The sequence below is a fragment of the Salmo salar genome, chromosome ssa16, assembly GCF_905237065.1.
Source record: "Salmo salar chromosome ssa16, Ssal_v3.1, whole genome shotgun sequence".
Classification (NCBI taxonomy): domain Eukaryota; kingdom Metazoa; phylum Chordata; class Actinopteri; order Salmoniformes; family Salmonidae; genus Salmo; species Salmo salar.
In genome coordinates this window covers 71,044,077-71,062,568 of record NC_059457.1, presented here as the reverse complement: position 1 = coordinate 71,062,568, position 18,492 = coordinate 71,044,077, and the positions used below count along the sequence as shown (strand labels likewise).

General features: G+C 41.8%; 1 protein-coding gene across 2 annotated transcripts in view; it reads right to left on the bottom strand.

Annotated features, from left to right (window-relative positions):
• LOC106574555 (beta-1,3-galactosyltransferase 1) overlaps window positions 1–18,492 on the bottom strand; it is a 120,322-nt gene that overhangs the window by 46,221 nt on the left and 55,609 nt on the right. The window contains exons 2-3 of one of the 2 annotated variants that reach the window (XM_014150526.2): window positions 4,696–4,761; window positions 4,291–4,345 (exon numbers count right to left, since the gene is read on the bottom strand). The gene's annotated coding sequence lies outside the window, so the exon portion shown is untranslated. The remainder of the gene's footprint in view (window positions 1–4,290; window positions 4,346–4,695; window positions 4,762–18,492) is intronic. The other variant, XM_014150525.2, reaches the window with a different exon arrangement.

The following is an 18,492-nucleotide window of genomic DNA, read 5'->3' as shown; positions in this document are numbered from 1 at the left end:
CACTCCAGAGAACGCGCTTCCACTGATCCAGAGTCCAATGGCGGTGAGCTTTACACCACTCCAGCCGACGCCTGGCATTGCGCATGGTGATCTTAGGCTTGTATGCGGCTGCTCAGCCATTGGCACCCATTTCATGAAGCTCCCAACAAAGATTTCTTGAGCTGCCTCTGGAACTTGACAGTGAGGGTTGCAAACGAGGACCGCCGACGTCCTGTTCTGTGAGCTTGTGTGGCCTACCAGTTGGCGGCTAAGCCATTGCTGCTTCTAGACGTTTCCACTTCACAATAACAGCACTTACATTTGAGAGGGGCAGCTCTAGCAGGGCAGAAATTTGATGAACTGACTTGTTGGAAAGGTGGCGTCCTATGACTGTGCCACGTTGAAAGTCACGGTGCTCTTCAGTAAGGCCATTTTAATGCCAATGTTTGTCTATGGAGATTGCATGCCTGTGTAATCAATTTTATACACCTGTCAGCAACGGGTGTGGCTGAAATAGCCGAATCCACTCATTTGAAGGGGTGTCCACATACTTTTGTATATATAGTGTATATGAAGGGCTCCCTTGTGAAAGAAACCCTGGTCTCAATGGTGACTCCCTGATTAAATAAAGTAACAAATTATAATAATTAAACAAAAATACAATCGGAAACACTGATTGCCAAAAACACAGATTGCATATCTATTCCAGATATAATGCACCTTGTGGAGTAGCATGGGGTGCATCTAAAATGGCACCCTATTCCCTATATAGTGCACTACCTTTGACCAAGTCAAAATTAGTGCACTATATAGAGAAAAGGGTGCCATTTTGGACACACCCCGATGCTCATCACATGGATACAAATATGTCCTTTGTGAAATGGTGTGAAGCCAATTAATGTACTGAAGGCGAAGGAGCTAGTAGTTGATTTTAGGAAAACTATGTTTTTAATCCTATTTTTATTAATGGTGAGAGATTGGTATTGTTGACTTTTACAAGCACTTGGGTGTAATAGTGGACAACAAACTGAAATGGAAGGAGAACTTCCACAGCATCTACAAAAATGCCCAATCCAGACTGTACTTTATAAGGAAGCTTAGATCTTTTAATGTCCGTGACAAAAAGCTTTGCATGTTCTACAGCAGTGTCGTGATGGATGTAGTAAGCTATGCCATTGTGTGCTGGAAAGATCATTTATCCAAGGAGGGCATAAACAAGCTTGACAAAAATAATCAGGAAATCCAGTGCAACAATTGGCTGCATCCCCAATCAATGCAGGACATGTTCATAAAAAAGCTGCAAGCAAAAACACACATGATCATGGATCATGCAACACAGGAGTAGCTTCAGTAGCAGGTTCAGCCTGTCCAGAAGTCCCACAGAGAGGTTTAGACGGTCATTTTCACCCAAAGACATGAGGCTTTTTAACGAGTTGATTAACTCTTTTATGATGTCTTCCTATTGTGAACAGTATTCTTGCAGGTTTTTCCTCCAGAGTGGGATGGAAAATAGCACTTGAATCCGACTGTTCATCTGCGGATGCTAAGGTGCAGGTGCCTTCATGTGTCTTGATATGTTTTCTGTTTGGTTGTGTCCTGTCCTTATACGTTATGGATGATGAATGCTGTGATAAAACAATTTCCCAAGTTGGGATTAATAAAGCAATACTCTGCTCAATTCACGCACAAGGATGGGCCAGGAAGATGTACGGGCTGGAAGCATAATGTATTCATAGGGAGGACGATGGAAAAATTGGTCTGGAGTCATGATGAACACCTGCTGAGGTGTCATTGATAAATTATTATGGAGTCTATAGGAATTGAGTCAGATCCCCACCAAAGACCACTCAATTAGCAGAGCACTATACGGTGCTTTACTGCTTCAGTTGAATTGACATATATACAGTAGTGTAAACTCAACATATTTGGGATGATTTGCATGGGAAATGACAAGGAAATATCCTATTTGGATATTTCAGAGGATGCTTACGTCAATATTAGTTTATGTTTGATTTAATTATGCTAAGTGCATTGCTACACACTGAGTCCGGTTGCAAGTCAACAAAAAATCTGCAACTTCAAGGCACTGACTTAGCTAGATTAGGGAAATGCTTGTTTTTGCATTCTAGTTCTACCCAATGAGAATCTAATTTATACCGCACAAACAAATCATAACAGATTGGGTTTATCTGGCACATTTTCTTAGCTCGCACACGCCCATTATTCACAATATAGACTGTGTTAGAATCTGTGTCAGACCAGGTACTTTACTAAAACCTGCTCTAATGATGTGTGCATTATTCATAGGTAGCCTAACACTGTCTTTGTACAGTTTCCCGTCCTTGCGTAGAAATCCGCACCGATCCTCTGGCTTTTCAGACAATTAGCCTAGCGCAGGGGTGTGAATATTTACAAGGGTCTTGCTCTGAGCAACATCATAAATGAAAGCCTTGGATAAATTGAGCCAAATGGATTTATTTTAAATGTCTGACATCTTCATGTTGAACTCGATATGACTTCCGCTAGGACTAGCCGTGGTGGTTTCTCTCTCCCAGACGTAGGCTATGCGTCACTGACTGGATTTCAGACCTTTTTTATGTCCCATTCTGGGATCACTGCACCCCTGGCTTTCACTCATGACCGGCCTTCACCACACTGTATCTAGGAACTCTTCTGCTGTCGCTTCCCAATCATATCTGCATTCACGTAAAGCGGCAGGCAGCTCTTGAAAGTTCTCTGTGCTGTTTGCCTTTGGTAATTAGACTGTGCTAAGACAACATGGGCATCTACGAAAGCAGAGACGGGTTTGACTAACCCAGCCTCCCACTTTTCACAGAACACAGGGTGAAGCGACGAGTTGAACACAGTCTCACAAAAAGACGTAGGACTTTATACATCTTCCTCTGTTAGAAATGGATCTCTAGTAACGGTTGCTGAAGCTGTGTACATTTCTGATTTACTCGGTGTCTTCAGTAAAACACTATAGTTCAGTGTAAGTAGAATGATTACAACTAATTCTGATCATTTCTACCCATATTATTATCATAATAAGTAGTGTTAGTCGTATTAGTACTGAAGTAGTATAGCAGTTAGCTGTACAGCAGTAGCGTGTAGCAGTGGTAGCAGTGGAGGTGGTGGAATTATCCCTGACCTCATTGACATACAATAGTCTACTTAGAGGTAGAAATGTCAATCGTATGCAGATTGACAGAATGATTCACTCCTTGTATCACCAAGGTGTTCAGCTGTAATTATGTGAGTGGGCTGGAGCAGTAGGTAGGTAGGCAGGCGCCTCTTGCCCTGTTGTTAGCCAGCGCTAATGATGGAGCCTGCAACATACCTCTCAGCTTTACTCTACAGCATGGAACATGAATGACCTTTCTACCTGCAACACACTATCGTTGTTCCAAATGGCACCCTATTTCCTATATAGTGCACTACTTTTGACCACAGCCCTATGGGGCCTCATCAAAAGTAGTGCACTATATAGGGAATAGGGTGGCATTTGGGATGCAAGCACTGATTCACTAAAACAAAAGCTGATGGTCTCGTAGCTTAGCATAGGATTGTATATAGTTTTTCCTCCCAATCACATTACATATCAACCATACTGTAACACTATAGGGCAATGTGTTAGCTAGCTAGGATGCTACAGGTAGATTGACAAGGTGTTAGCTAGCTACTGTAGGCTGCTACAGGTAGATTGACAAGGTGTTAGCTAGCTAGACTGCTACAGGTAGATTGACAAGGTGTTAGCTAGCTAGACTGCTACAGGTAGATTGACAAGGTGTTAGCTAGCTAGACTGTTACAATTAGATTGACAAGGTGTTAGCTAGCTAGGATGCTACAGGTAGATTGACAACGTGTTAGCTAGCTAGGATGCTACAGGTAGAATGACAAGGTGTTAGCTAGCTAGGATGCTACAGGTAGATTGACAAAGTGTTAGCTGGCTAGGCTGCTACAGTTAGATTGACAAGGTGTTAGGTACAGTAGCTAGGCTGCTACAAGTAGATTGAAAAGCAGCTTTGAAACATTGTAACAGTCAAGGTGTTAGCCAGCTAGGTTATTACAGGTAGATTGACAACAGTGCTGTACTGTGTGTTTTCATATATATTCTGGGGCCTTCTGTTGCAATATTATACTGTATGCTGCCAAATACTGAGATGTTTTAGTACAGTACAGGCAGCATAGGGAGTCAAATACAATGTTGGTTCTTTATATCAGTTATGAATGATGTGATTAGACAGAGAGACAGAAGGGCCAAACCAGCAGAAAGGGTTTGATAATAGAAAACACTGAGTCATTCCTTACCTCACACAGCTGGCTCCTGCCCTTAACGATAGGCTCTTTCCTCTTCACTCCATCTCTGCAAACAGAAGACAAGACAGCAAGGTGAGTGGTGATGAGAAAGGAGGAGAAAGTAAGGGAGTTGTTAGAATGAGAGAGAGAGCGAGAGAGAGAGAAGGGAAGAATGAGGGATATTTGATAAGGGAGTGAGAGAAATAAAGAGAGGTGAATCATGAGAGAGAGAGAAAGAGAGTATAACGAGTCATAGGAGAGAGAGTGAAAGAAACACAGGGAAGATACGAGACATTTCTATACTCTACAGAATAAATGCACTTAGAAGTTGCACGTTGCCTTATCTATTATAACAATAGTATTTATATTTTACGACTACAGTGATACTGTGCAAAGGTAAGGGATCACAGCTGCTACCTCGCTCTCCAACCAAGGTGTATGAATTGAGGACCAAACTGACGTAGAGAGGCGATTCAGCAACTCCTGGAGGACAACAGAAGTAAATTTTTGTTACAAGTAAAACCTGATATTGTGAACAGCCTTTCTACCTCCATTGTGCAGTCATAACAATGAACAAGGTGGCCAAAGAAAGAACAGAAACAGAAAGAACATTCATCCAAACTGCATAGAATTTAAGCCAAATTCATGTTGATATGGTAGAAGCGGAGAGCCAACATCTGATCAGTATTCTGCAGAACTGTTGCTGTACTAACCATAAGCCGTATTCATCGACCTGGCCACGGCTTTCGACTCTGTCAATCACCACATTCTTATTGGCAGACTCGACAGCCTTGGTTTCTCAAATGATTGCCTCGCCTGCTTTACCAACTACTTCTCTGATAGAGTTCAGTGTGCCAAATCGGAGGGCCTGTTGGCAGTCTCTATGGGTGTGCCACAGGGTTCAATTCTCGGGCCGACTCTCTTCTCTGTATACATCAGTGATGTTGCTCTTGCTGCTGGTGATTCTCTGATCCACCTCTATGCAGACGACACCATTCTGTATACTTCTGGCCCCTCTTTGGACACTGTGTTAACTAACCTCCAGTCGAGCTTCAATGCCATACAACTCTCCTTCCGTGGCCTCCAACTGCTCTTAAACGCAGGTAAAACTAAATGCATGCTATTCAATCGATCACTGCCAGCACCTGCTCGCCCGTCCAGCATCACTACTCTGGACGGCTCTGACTTAGAATACGTGGACAACTACAAATACCTGGGTGTCTGGTTAAACTGTAAACTCTCCTTCCAGACTCACATTAAGCATCTCCAATCCAAAATTCAATCTAGAATCAGCTTCCTATATCGCTACAAAGCATCCTTCACTCATGCTGCCAAACACACCCTCGTAAAACTGACCATCCTACCAATCCTCGACTTCGGTGATGTCATCTATAAAATAGCCTCCAACACTCTACTCAACAAACTGGATGCAGTCTCTCACAGTGCCATCCGTTTTGTCACAAAGCCCCATACACTACCCACCATTGTGACTGTACGCTCTCGTTGGTTGGCCCTCGCTTCATACTCATCGCCAAACCCACTGGCTACAGGTTATCTACAAGTCTCTGCTAGGTAAAGCCTCGCCTTATCTCAGCTCACTGGTCACCATAGCAGCACCCACTCGTAGCATGCGCTCCAGCAGGGATATCTCACTGGTCACCCCCAAAGCCAATTCCTCCTTTGGCCGCCTTTCCTTCCAGTTCTCTGCTGCCAATGACTGTAACGAACTGCAAACATCTCTGAAGTTGGAGACTCGTATCTCCCTCACTAGCTTTAAGCACCAGCTGTCAGAGCAGCTCACAGATCACTGCACCTGTACATAGCCCATCTGTAAACAGCCCATCAATCTACCTACCTCATACCCACACTGTATTTATTTATTTATCTTGCTCCTTTGCACCCCAGTATCTCTACTTGCACATTCATCTTCTGCACATCTACCATTCCAGTGTTTGATTGCTATATTGTAATTACTTCGCCACCATGGCCTATTTATTGCCTTAACTTAACCTCATTTGCACTCACTGTATATATACTTTTTGGTTTTCTTTTGTTCTACTGTATTATTGACTGTATGTTTTGTTTATTCCATGTGTAACTCTGGGTTGTTGTATGTGTCGAATTGCTACGCTTTATCTTGGCCAGGTCGCAGTTGCAAATGAGAACTTGTTCTCAACTAGTCTACCTGGTTAAATAAAGGTGAAAAAAAAAATATAATAAAAATAAAATAAAAACACTTCTGGAAGGTTGAGAATCTATTGATGTATAAGGAGTTCTCATTCAGACCCACTTACTGCATACAAGGTCAAATGAAATTCTCCCGTATCAAATTGAGTTCCCCCTTTCTCTGTTGATGAATGTGTTGCTATGGCTGACAGTGCTGATGCAAAATGAAGGACTAAAAAACATATATAACTATCAGGTTCTCATTTCTGTTTTGAATGATATTAAATTGAAGGAAAATGAATGTATTTAAAGAACCATAAAATAGTCTAATTAATTGATTAGCATAATGCACCGGATTTCTTTTTTTTAAATGAGGAAAAAAACAGTGAGTAAATGGAATCAAACACTTGCCTGTATGACAGCATCTGGATGTGCACACAATAGTTTGATAAAGGTTTTCAGATCAACCTATATATAAAAGCAGAGAAAATTTACTGCAATTACTGCTAGACTCTATTTTGCTCATAAAGGTTAAAACCTTGTGTAGTGTTTCTAAATGGGAAAGTAATTGAGAGTATAGTAATTTTAGAATACAAAGTGCACTTAGGTGTTCTGGAAACATAAAAAATAAATGTTGTTTTTCCACAACATGTCTTGTAATCCATTCTTAACCACTTCCTAGCTGAAGCCATTTCTAGTGCAAGCCAAGAACCTGCCATCTACCTATCAGCATCTCTGTCAATCATAGAACCATACTGACTAGGTATGTAAAGAGTAGAGCCAATTAAAAATAGAAAGGGAGAGAGAGAGAGGGAGTGAGTGAGAGAGGGGAGAGATTGAATAAAGAGAGAAAGAGAGACAGACATAGACAAGGAGAGAGAGACTCTGTCGCCCCACCTTACTGCAGCCCTGTCACCAACCCTGACTGACAACTGGCAGACAACAATGCATTCTGGGTAATAGAGAGGAACTCCTCTCTTCACTGGACTATAAGTGGCAGGAGGGAGTCTGTCTGTCTGTCTCAACCCCAGCATGAGCACTGTCACCTCAGGCTCTGACCCCTGAGAATCACAGCTGATAATGTCTTATACACCCATGCCTGTCACCCAGGGGCCATAGCAGTCAGAGTACACACAAGACAGAAATCCACAGGCCTGACTCACTGTAAGGGGGACACAAGCATGCACAAAGATGCATGTACACGCAAACACACATATGCACATACGCATGCACACAAACAGGAACTCCTTAAACAGGTGGCCTACCGTTGATCTTTCATCACTTTATGAAAAACCCTTTATAATAGTGATAAATTAAACTGTTTGAAATCTATTTCACATCCCATCCACCAGGCATAGGCAATTTAGTCGGGATTCTGTGGGTGATTCCGCATTCGGGGAGGTCTTTCTCACATTTACTCTAATGCATTTATCGCAGTTAGAAAACATACCGTTGTTCACAGTTCACTCCATTCATCTGAAGCTGTAATCATTTCGCCATTTGAAATGCATTATGCAACTCTTTCTGTGGGCTCATCAGCATAACATGAATTATTGCCATCATTACGGCGGGCAAAGCAGAAACACAGTATCACTTAATTATTCACCAAATGAAAGAATGAAGGTAAATTATGACACTTTTATTTTAGCTGACAAAAAAGATTAGTCGCTTACTAGATTTCTCTCCTTCAGGAAAATAAGACAGCACTAACAGTATAACCCTTACGGTACTGGATTTCTCTCCTTCAGGAAAATAAGACAGCACCAACAGTATAACCCTTACGGTACTGGATTTCTCTCCTTCAGGAAAATAAGACAGCACCAACAGTATAACCCTTACGGTACTGGATTTCTCTCCTTCAGGAAAATAAGACAGCACCAACAGTATAACCCTTACGGTACTGGATTTCTCTCCTTCAGGAAAATAAGACAGCACTAACAGTATAACCCTTACTGGATCTCTCTCCTTCAGGAAAATAAGACAGCCCTAAAAGCATAACCCTTACTAGATCGCTCTCCTTCAGGAAAATAAGACAGCACGAACAGTATAACCCTTACTGGATCTCTCTCCTTCAGGAAAACAAGACAGCATGAACAGTATAACCCTTATTTGTGATCAGTTGTAAAATAAGTTGTGATGCCAGACTCTTTTGACTGGTAAGTTTATTATTATGTGGCAAGATGTTGAGCGTTGACAGTACATTAAAGGCACACTAAGCTTTAATAATCCTCTAAACACCTACCAACAACACAGGGCCATCGAAAAAAATGTGTGGCGAGCAGACATTTTCCCTTTTCAATCAGGTGGAGCACCACTTCTTATTTGGTTTAGTACGAAATATTGAAGCAAAGGCATTAAAAGAGGGACAAAGTACTGTTTTTTTAGACTGATTTGCCTCATGATTTGTCAACTCGCAATTTATCTGTCCTTCACATCGGAGTGCTGCAGGTTCGGTGCGTGCTTGACCAATCATATTCACGGAAATCACGGGCCGCGTGGGCCGGGCACAATGCACAGTCAAGTGCCCTTTCCACTTTCCTCCTGTATTTATTTAGCAAACATGATAACACATCGCACTGACAGACACATGCAAAAACTCTTTCCATAAATGTTACAGGACTGGGCTACTAATAACAGCAGCTGCATACAGCCTATGCACATTCCCATCTGGCCAGGGTAAATAAAGTGGTAATGTTATGTATTTATAATCCATTTATTTGTGTTAGGAGAAAATGTGTACAGGATGTGATCAAATGTGATTTATATTCAAACTTGGGCTGGCTAGGCTGCCTATACCTTTTCCATCCAAAATGTTTAACTGGAATTAATCAACATAATAGTGATGACATTTTATTAGACATACAGTTTTTTAAATGTATTTTTATTGTTTAAATTTAACTAGGCAAGTCAGTTAAGAACAAATTCTTATTTACAATGAGGGCCAACCCCGGTCAAACCGTGCGCCGCCCTATGGGACTCCAAATCATAGCCGGATGTGATACAGCCTGGAATCGAACCAGGCACTGTAATGACGCCTCTTTCACTGAGATGCTGTGCCTTAGACCACTGCGTAGGTGCATAGCCCTGCATAGTTGCATAGGTCAACACTATTGAGTTCTATTGTCCAATCACAGTTGTTGTCTCTGTGTTTGTAGAGGAAGCCCCTTTTAGACTAGTTTTAGGTTGCTGGTCATCCTCCCCAGGACCAGTTTTTTCAGGATTCTTTTTTAAAACCATGTGACCTGATAACAATTGTTTTTGTCCCATTATACCACACAACTGATTTAATCACTGTCACAGCTATAGAGTCTGAAAAAAAAAATGCCCCACCCCTCTGGGACCTGTGGTTCCACCTCTGTAACAACATCTTAGCTACCAGAGAACATTATACTTTTGACAATGTAAAATCACTGTAAAATATATCAGCACTTTTCCAACAGTAGCTATGGTTATTACAGTATATCTAAAATACCTGATTATCTGTGTAAGACCTGAGAGCATACAGGGCAGACCATGGATCAATTAGCCATTTCGGTGTTAATTAGCTGAAATATGCTTCCGCTCTCCCATTTAACAAAATAAAGTTACCGTCCCTGAATCAATCAATTCATTTAAACACTGTTAAAGCATCCGCGGTGCAACCATCCTCTTCCGTTGTCATGGCACATTACATCAATTGTAGCCTATTATGTGAACAAAACATTAGGTTCAATCCACACATCAATCTTACTGTATTATTATGAACCATATCAAATCAAGTACTGCCAATCACGTCTATCCATCTTAATGACTACGGTAACAGCGAGATAGTTGTGACAGTGATTAACGACTTTATATATCCTTGTCCGTCAAAAATGAACCACCAAAAGTCATGGACGGCTCTGGTATAGATGAGTTATGACTTCCTGTTGGTGGAAAAAGAACGACGTTGTGTCAGATTGTGTGGCGTCACCTGTAGATTAATGATACCCCCTCCATCCTCCCCTTCAACCACCCCTCATCATTCCCCCCTCGAACGCCATTATAAGAACACACCTTGGTGACCGAACGTCATTAGAAGCATCAGTCAAGCCCGCCGTCTTCACTTTAAAACCTGTTGGGGCTAGGAGGCAGTATTTTCACGGCCGGATGAAAAACGTACCCAATTTCAACAGGTTACTACTCTGGCCCAGAAACTAGAATATGCATATTATTAGTAGATTTGGATAGAAAACACTCTGAAGTTTCTAAAACTGTTTGAATGGTGTCTGTGAGTATAACAGAACTCATATGGCAGGCAAAAACCTGAGAAAAAGTCAAGCAGGATGTGAAAAATCTGAGGTTTTAGTTTTTTCAAGTGATTGCCTTGACTGTATACAGTGACTTAGGGTTCATTTTGCACTTCCTAAAGCTTCCACTAGATGTCAACAGTCTTTAGAACGGTGTTTGAAGACTCTATGGTGAATTTGATGGGAATAACAGCACAAGGAAGTAGGTGTCCCATTATAAGGCATGGGCTCAGTCACGTGCAAGGACTTGGGAGCGAGCTGAGTTCATATTCACCCCTAAAGAGAACGGATAGGTCCGGTTGGAATTTTATTCAAGATATATGATAAAAACAACCTAAAGATTGATTCTATACATCGTTTGACATGTTTCTACAAACTGTAGTATAACTTTTTAGACTTTTCGTCTGGACTAAGTAAGCATGCGCGTTGTGGATTTGGATAGTGAACCTAACGCGCGAACAAAATTGATTATTTGGACATAAATATGAACTTTATCAAACACTTATTGTGGAGCTGGGGTTCCTGGGAGTGCCTTCTGCTGAAGATAATCAAAGGTAAGTGAATATTTATAATGTAATTTCTTAGTTTTATTGACTCCAAGATGGCGGGTTTCTGTTTGCTTGTTATTGGTGTCTTCTGGGCTGTACTCAGATTATTGCAAATTGTGCTTTCGCCGTGAAGCTTTTCTGGAATCTGACAAAGCGGTTACATTTAGGAGAAGTGTATCTATAATTCTGTGCATAACACTTCTATATTGATCAAAGTTTACGATGAGTATTTCTGTAATATGTGTGCTCATTGTGCTCATTCACCGAAGGGTTTGGAGGGAAAACATTTCTCAATATTACGCGCCAATGTAAAATGCTGTTTTTGGATATAAATATGAACTTTATCGAGCAAAACATACATGTATTGTGTAACATAATGTCCTAGGAGTGTCATCTGATGAAGATCGTCAAAGGTTAGTGCATAATTTTAGCTGAATTTCTGGTATTTGTGACGCCTGTCCTTGCTAGGAAAATGGCTGTGTGGTTTTTCTTGTGTTGGAACTGTCCTAACATAATTTAATTTTATGCTTTCGCCGTAAAGCCTTTTTGAAATCGGACAATGTGGTTGGATTAACGAGAAGTTTATCTTTAAAATGGTGTAAAATAGTTGATTGTTTGAGAAAATGGAATTATGAGATTTTAGCTGTTTTGAATTTGGCGCTCTGATTTTCCACTGGCTGTTGTCAAAATCAATCCCGTTAACGGGATTAGAACGGGAAGGGGTCCCCTAGAGGTTAAACTTTTCTATTGACACTCCTGCTCTCTCCGATCCTAATTACCATGAAGAAGTGTGTGGCTGAAGGGCGCGTTCCGAATTCAAAGTGTCAGCAGCTTGGCTGCTTGGAAATGGATAGCGAGTGTCTGATCCAAAGAGGACCACAGGCGGGAAACGGGATGTTTAACCTTCAGAAAAAAGTTCCTTAAGGGGGACCTGTCAGATGTCGTTAGCGACGGGGAAGTGCCCAAAAGACTGATGACATTAAACAACTGTGTGAGCGTCATGGAAGTGTCGGTGCTGAAACGTTCTCTAAGCGGTTCCATGAGATTAATGTCCTCAAAGTTGTAGGGTTGATACATCTGGGAAGATAGGGAGATAGCAACCCTGAAGTCAATGTGTTTTCAAAGTGGATATAATTAAAGGATGACAATGATGGGCTCTGTACTGTAGGTATTGTACCACAAACTCTAGCCAACATGAACCTACCGGCTCAAAACAATGTCGGCCCAACGACCTGGTGAAATCATGTTTGTTGAGCTTTGTCGACTCAACAAAGCTCTCAATACATTGAGCAGAAAAAGTTTCCATTCGCAACTCCATCTCTAGCAGTATTGAAATTCCTAGTGAAACACTACCCGTAACCTGCCCTGATTATAGGCTCACATCTTGATGTAAATGTTGACAGAAAGGAAGTGTTCCAATCAAGGTTGTTCTTTGCACTTGTCACTCTTTAAGCTCTGCTCAGCATTATAAATCCGATGCCCTTCAAGCTAAGATGCAACAGAGATGTGCACAGCAGTGGAAAATACAGGACTGATTGAAGTGGAAGCACAACTCTCCCTTTCTCTCTCTTCCTCTCTGAACAGTGATGTACCATCGATTCACACTGGATATAGTGGTTTGTTCTATCGGAAAATACTACAGAGGATGTTGTGGACATACAGTGCTTTGCAAAAGTATTCATCCCCATTGGCATTTTTCTTCCTATTTTGTGGCATTACAACATGTCATTTAAATAGATTTTTATTTGGATTTCATGTAATTGACATACAGAAAATAGTCCAAATTGGTGAAGTGTAATGAAAAAAATAACTTGTTTCAAAAAATCAAAAAATACAAATGTAAATAAGTGGTGCGTGCATATGTATTCACTCCCTTTGCTATGAAGCCCCTAAATCAGATCTGGTGCAACCAATTATCTTCAGAAGTTCACCTGTATGCAATCTCAGTGTCACACGATCTGTCACATGATCTCAGTAATATACACTTGTTCCGAATGGCCCCAGAGTCTGCAACACCACTAAGCAAGGGGCACCATGAAGACCAAGGAGCTCTCCAAACAGGTCAGGGACAAAGTTGAGAGGAAAAGTACGGAACAAGATTGGGTTATAAAAAAATATCCGAAACTTTGAACATCCCACGGAGCACCATTAAATCCATTATTAAAAAATGGAAAGAATATGGCACCACAACAAACCTGCCAAGAGAGGGCTGAGGGGGGGGTGAATCGTTATTCATGCTCAAGCTTTCAGTTTTTTTGTCTTATTTCTTGTTTGTTTCCCAATAATCTTCAAAGTGGTAGGCATGTTGTGTAAATCAAATGATACAAACCGCACAAAAAAATCCATTTTAATTCCAGTTTGCAAGGCAACAAAATTTGAAAAATTCCAAGGGGGGTGAATACTTTCGCAAGCTCCTGTAACTAGGGCTGTGGTGGTCACGAAATTTTGTCAGGCGGTGATTGTCAAGCAAATAACTGTTGGTCTCACGGTAATTGACCGTTAATTAACATAAACACATTTAGCATCTCCTGGCTTCCACACATAGCCTACAAGCCATTTTAAAAAGTCTAATAAATCAAAATAATATAGCCTACAGCTTCACAATAAATCCATTACTTATTTTTGAAAGCGTCTCTCCTCACACGGCTCTCCGTGTCACGTGATCGGGTCTTTCTCACAGGCTACAAGTTAAGACAGACACATCGGGGACGTAACTGCACACAACTGTCTGGGACAGTTGTGAGATGTGATAGATCCCGAATGAATACAAACCCTTTTTATGCAATGTGGCTGACGCAACCGTTCAGAACTTTTAGCTTAAAATGTTGATAAACTATTAGGCTATTTCTTCACATTATAAATGCAGCAATGTGCACATGGTTGTAGGCTTTAAGAGTGACTGTTTCAATAGCGGAAAACAATTATGCATGTAATGCTTTTGATATAAAGGTGCATTTTTATGGTGAAAATTATCTTCCCCAAATTTGAAACTCACTCGCTGCTTATATACTCCAGTTATGCTCTACACCCCTTGCAAAGCGGATGAATGTGCTTAATTTTAAGAAGTTAATTGGCCACTTTAGTTGTGATACAAACCTCATTAAAACATGTAGGCCTATGGGCTAGGCTACATGAGGTGTGCGACTATGATTCAAACATGTAGCAAAAAAAGCATTGTTTCTTATGCTGGGCATCATTCACAAGTGATAAGATATAATTCACAAGTGATAGGCTAATATTGTCACCCATCAGACTATTCTTGATTTAATCTTGTCTTTACATATACTAAATAATATTTAGAATGGACCATTATCATGCACCTGTATCGAAACAGGGGCAGCGAGAAAAAATACATGTCATCTATGCACTTAAATAGTGCTGTCACGGTTGTCGTCTGGAATGGAGGACCAAAACGCAGCAGGAATGTGGATGCTCATCTTGTATTTATTTAAAAAAACAAAGTGAACACCAAAATAACAAAATGAAGAACTCACGAACAACAAAACAGTCTTGTCAGGCGCACACTCAGCAAAACAAGAAACAATCTCCCACAAACACTAAACCAAACACATACCCATATATAGGACTCTCAATCAGAGGCAACGAGAAAGCACCTGCCTCCAATTGAGAGTCCAACCCCCCATTAACCTAAACAAGAAATACAACTAACTACACTAAACATAGAAATACATTAACAAGGAACAGTGCCCAAAAACCCCGGAATACATAAATCAAATACCCTTCTACAAAAACACCACCCCGAACCACATAAAACAAATACCCTCTGCCACGTCCTGACCAAACTACAATAACAAATAACCCTTATACTGGTCAGGACGTGACAAGTGCATTTATTTTAATGTTAGCCAGGTGGGCTATACTGCTGTTGTAAATATAAGAAATGTGCTTAATATTAGGAAAGTTGAGAAATAAATATAGTAGGCCTAGCCTATAGAAAGCTGATGGGATCCTCCTCTTTTTATTAACGGCCATCACTCTGTTTTCTCCCGCAATTGCATAGCCTTTAGAAATGTTGCGTAACATGAGCTCATGGGCTCTCATGAAGTCTTTGATTAGATTTTTGAAACCATTTGCAATAGAGTGCTGAGTACCAGGCAGTTAGCAAGTTTGGTAGGCTACTAATGACCAGCAGCAGCATGGAACAGCTTGGAGAAGCCTAATTATCGTGACTAAATGGTCATGTGGAATTTGACTGCCTTCATGACTCGTGACCTCTGATGTGGCGGTAATACGGCCACCGCAACAGCCCTAGACATACCTCATCATGAGACTCAAAAGGTTGACCAATTGGACCATTATTTCTGGGACTTTGTGGATGCTTCCTCTTGAGAATCTGACACTAATTAAAACCAGTCTTAAACACTTCCATCACTGCCTCAGCCACCTAAGGACTACACTGGAAGTCAACGTTCCTTTCCTTTCCTCTTCTCCCATCCCCCCTCCTTTCCTCCCCTCCACTCTCCTCTTCTTCTTCCCAGTATGACAAAAGAGCATCTGCGCTCCACAGTAAAATAGGTCAGGCTGGTCTAGATTCCCTCAGTAACTTTCTGGTTCATTGTCATCATGTGTAGTGAGGGAAGTTGCTCTCGAGGCATCGTTTAACATGGAAGCGTGTGCACCAGGGCCACTTCGTTTCCCCACCAGTAGGTTACAATCCGCAGCAAATAGCCAGAGGGTGCGTAGGCTGGGTGAAAGGGAGAATAATGGTCAGTCACTCACATGGCCAGTTGGTCTTCAATCTGCTCAGTCAACTGTATGATAAACAGTGACTCATTTAACTAGGCAAGCCAGTTAAGAATAAATTCTTATTTACAATGAAGGCCTACCGAGGAACAGTGGGTTAACTGCCTTGTTCAGGGGCAAAACGACAGATTTTTACCTTGTCAGCTCGGGGATTCGATCCAACAACTTTTCGGTTACTGGCCCAACACTCGAACCACTAGGCTACCTGCCGCCCCACTAATAATGATGGTGACAAATAATATGATTATGTTAAAGACTAAAGAGAAAAATGAAGAGAAATGGTTTTAGCTAGCTAAATGACAAGACTTCGTCTATCTTGATGCCTACAGAAATTCGCCCCTCACTCTCTATTGGCATTGCAGTGCATCATAGCCGAAGAAGAGACAACCTTCCATTGATGTGATTTCCTTTGATCTTCCTGAAGCATCCCAACACCCCACCCTCTTTCTAAGTCTCTTACACCTCCTCTCTCCCCTCCTCCCCTCTTACTCTTTCTTTCTGCCTCTCCTCTTCTTACCCTCTCTCTATCTCTGTCTCTCTCTCTCTCTGCCTCTCCCCCTCTCCTATCAATTAAATTCAAAGGGCTTTATTGGCATGGGAAACATATGTTTACATTGCCAAAGCAAGTCTATCTCTCTCTGTCAGGACTCTGAAGCGTGGCATGTCTGTCTGCTCCTCTCCTCACCACTTGCACCTCAACCTGCCATGGACACCATTGCTGACTGTCTGTATACCCGGGCTCCCTTCATCCTCTCCCAGACCTAATGCCTTGCACGTCACGTGGCCAGTCCACCGAGAGTGCTCTTCTCACTAATCGGAGCTAGCTATTCCCTCCGTCAAAGTGGAGCCATTAGTTGATGGTGAGGGGACGTTCCTTCCTCAGTACAGCCAATTGTCTCAATTACGGTACGGTGCTGCAATTGCACGAGTGTGTGAGAGACTGGTATGAAGGATGGGGATGGCTTGCTCAGCTAAAGAAACATTGTGGAATTCCAGCATTTTAAGGAGACATAGCTCCAACTTAGTGTTTGTATGGGGTTCTTCATACATTGTGTACAAGACAAAATGGTGGCATGATCTGTTAGGTTCAGATTGGGAAGTACAAAGAAGGATGGAGAATCATTCCTCTTTGTCGACACTCTGTTATTTGTTCTGACTGATGTGTTTTGATGTGAGATCAATGCCTCCTCACAGCAGGCCATTTCAATCAACGTCTTTTCTTTACTCTGGCTAGACTGGCTCATTTACTGTTTATATGTCTGATGAGACTGACACTTCTCATTACCTCGATGTTCTCCTGCTCCTCGTGACAAACCTCTCACTGTACTGTTAGTCAAAGCCCTTGTCATTCTCTTCACTTCTCTTTTGGACCCACATCCCAGTCTCCTGCTTCTCTATTGGACCCACATCCCAATCTCCTGCTTCTCTATTGGAGAAACAAATCAAATCAAATCAAATTGTATTTGTCACATACGCCGAATACAATAGGTGTAGACCTTACAGTGAAATGCTAACTTACAAGCCCTTAACAAAAAAATGCAGTTTTAAGAAAAATAAGTGTTAAGTAAAAAATTGATAAGTAAAAAAATAACGAATAAAAGTAAAGAATATTTAAAGAGCAGCAGTAAAATAACAATAGCGATGCAATATACAGGGGGTACCGGTACAGAGTCAATGTGCGGGGGCACCGGTTAGTCGAGGTAATTGAGGTAATATTTACATGTAGGTAGAGTTAAAGTGACTATGCACAGATAATAAACAGAGAATAGCAGCAGCGTAAAAGAGGGCAATGCAAATAGTCTGGGTAGCCATTAGATTAGCTGTTCAGGAGTCTTATGGCTTGGGGGTAGATGCTGTTGAGAAGCCTTTTGGACCTAGACTTGGTGCTCCGGTACCGCTTGCCGTGCAGTAGCAGAGAGAACAGTCTATGACTAGGGTGGCTGGAGTCTTTGACAATTTTTAGGGCCTTCCTCTGACACAGCCTTGTATAGAAGTCCTGGATGGCAGGAAGCACAACCCTCTGTAGTGTCTTGCGGTTGGAGGCCGAGCACTTGCCATACCAGGCAGTGATGCAACCAGTCAGGATGCTCTCGATGGTGCAGCTATAGAACCTTTTGATTATCTGAGGACCCATGCCAAATCTTTTCAGTCTCCTGAGGGGGAATAGGTTTTGTCGTGCCCTCTTCACGGCTGTCTTGGTGTGCTTGGACCATGATAGTTTGTTGTTGATGTGGACACCATGGAACTTGAAGCTCTGAACCTGCTCTACTACAGCCCCGTCGATGAGAATGGAGGTGTGCTCTGTCCTCCTTTTCCTGTAGTCCACAATCATCACCTTTGTCTTGATCATGTTGAGGGAGAGGTTGTTGTCCTGGCACCACACAGACAGATCTCTGACCTCCTCCCTATAGGCTGTCTCATCATTGTCGGTAATCAGGCCTACTACTGTTGTGTCATCAGCAAACTTA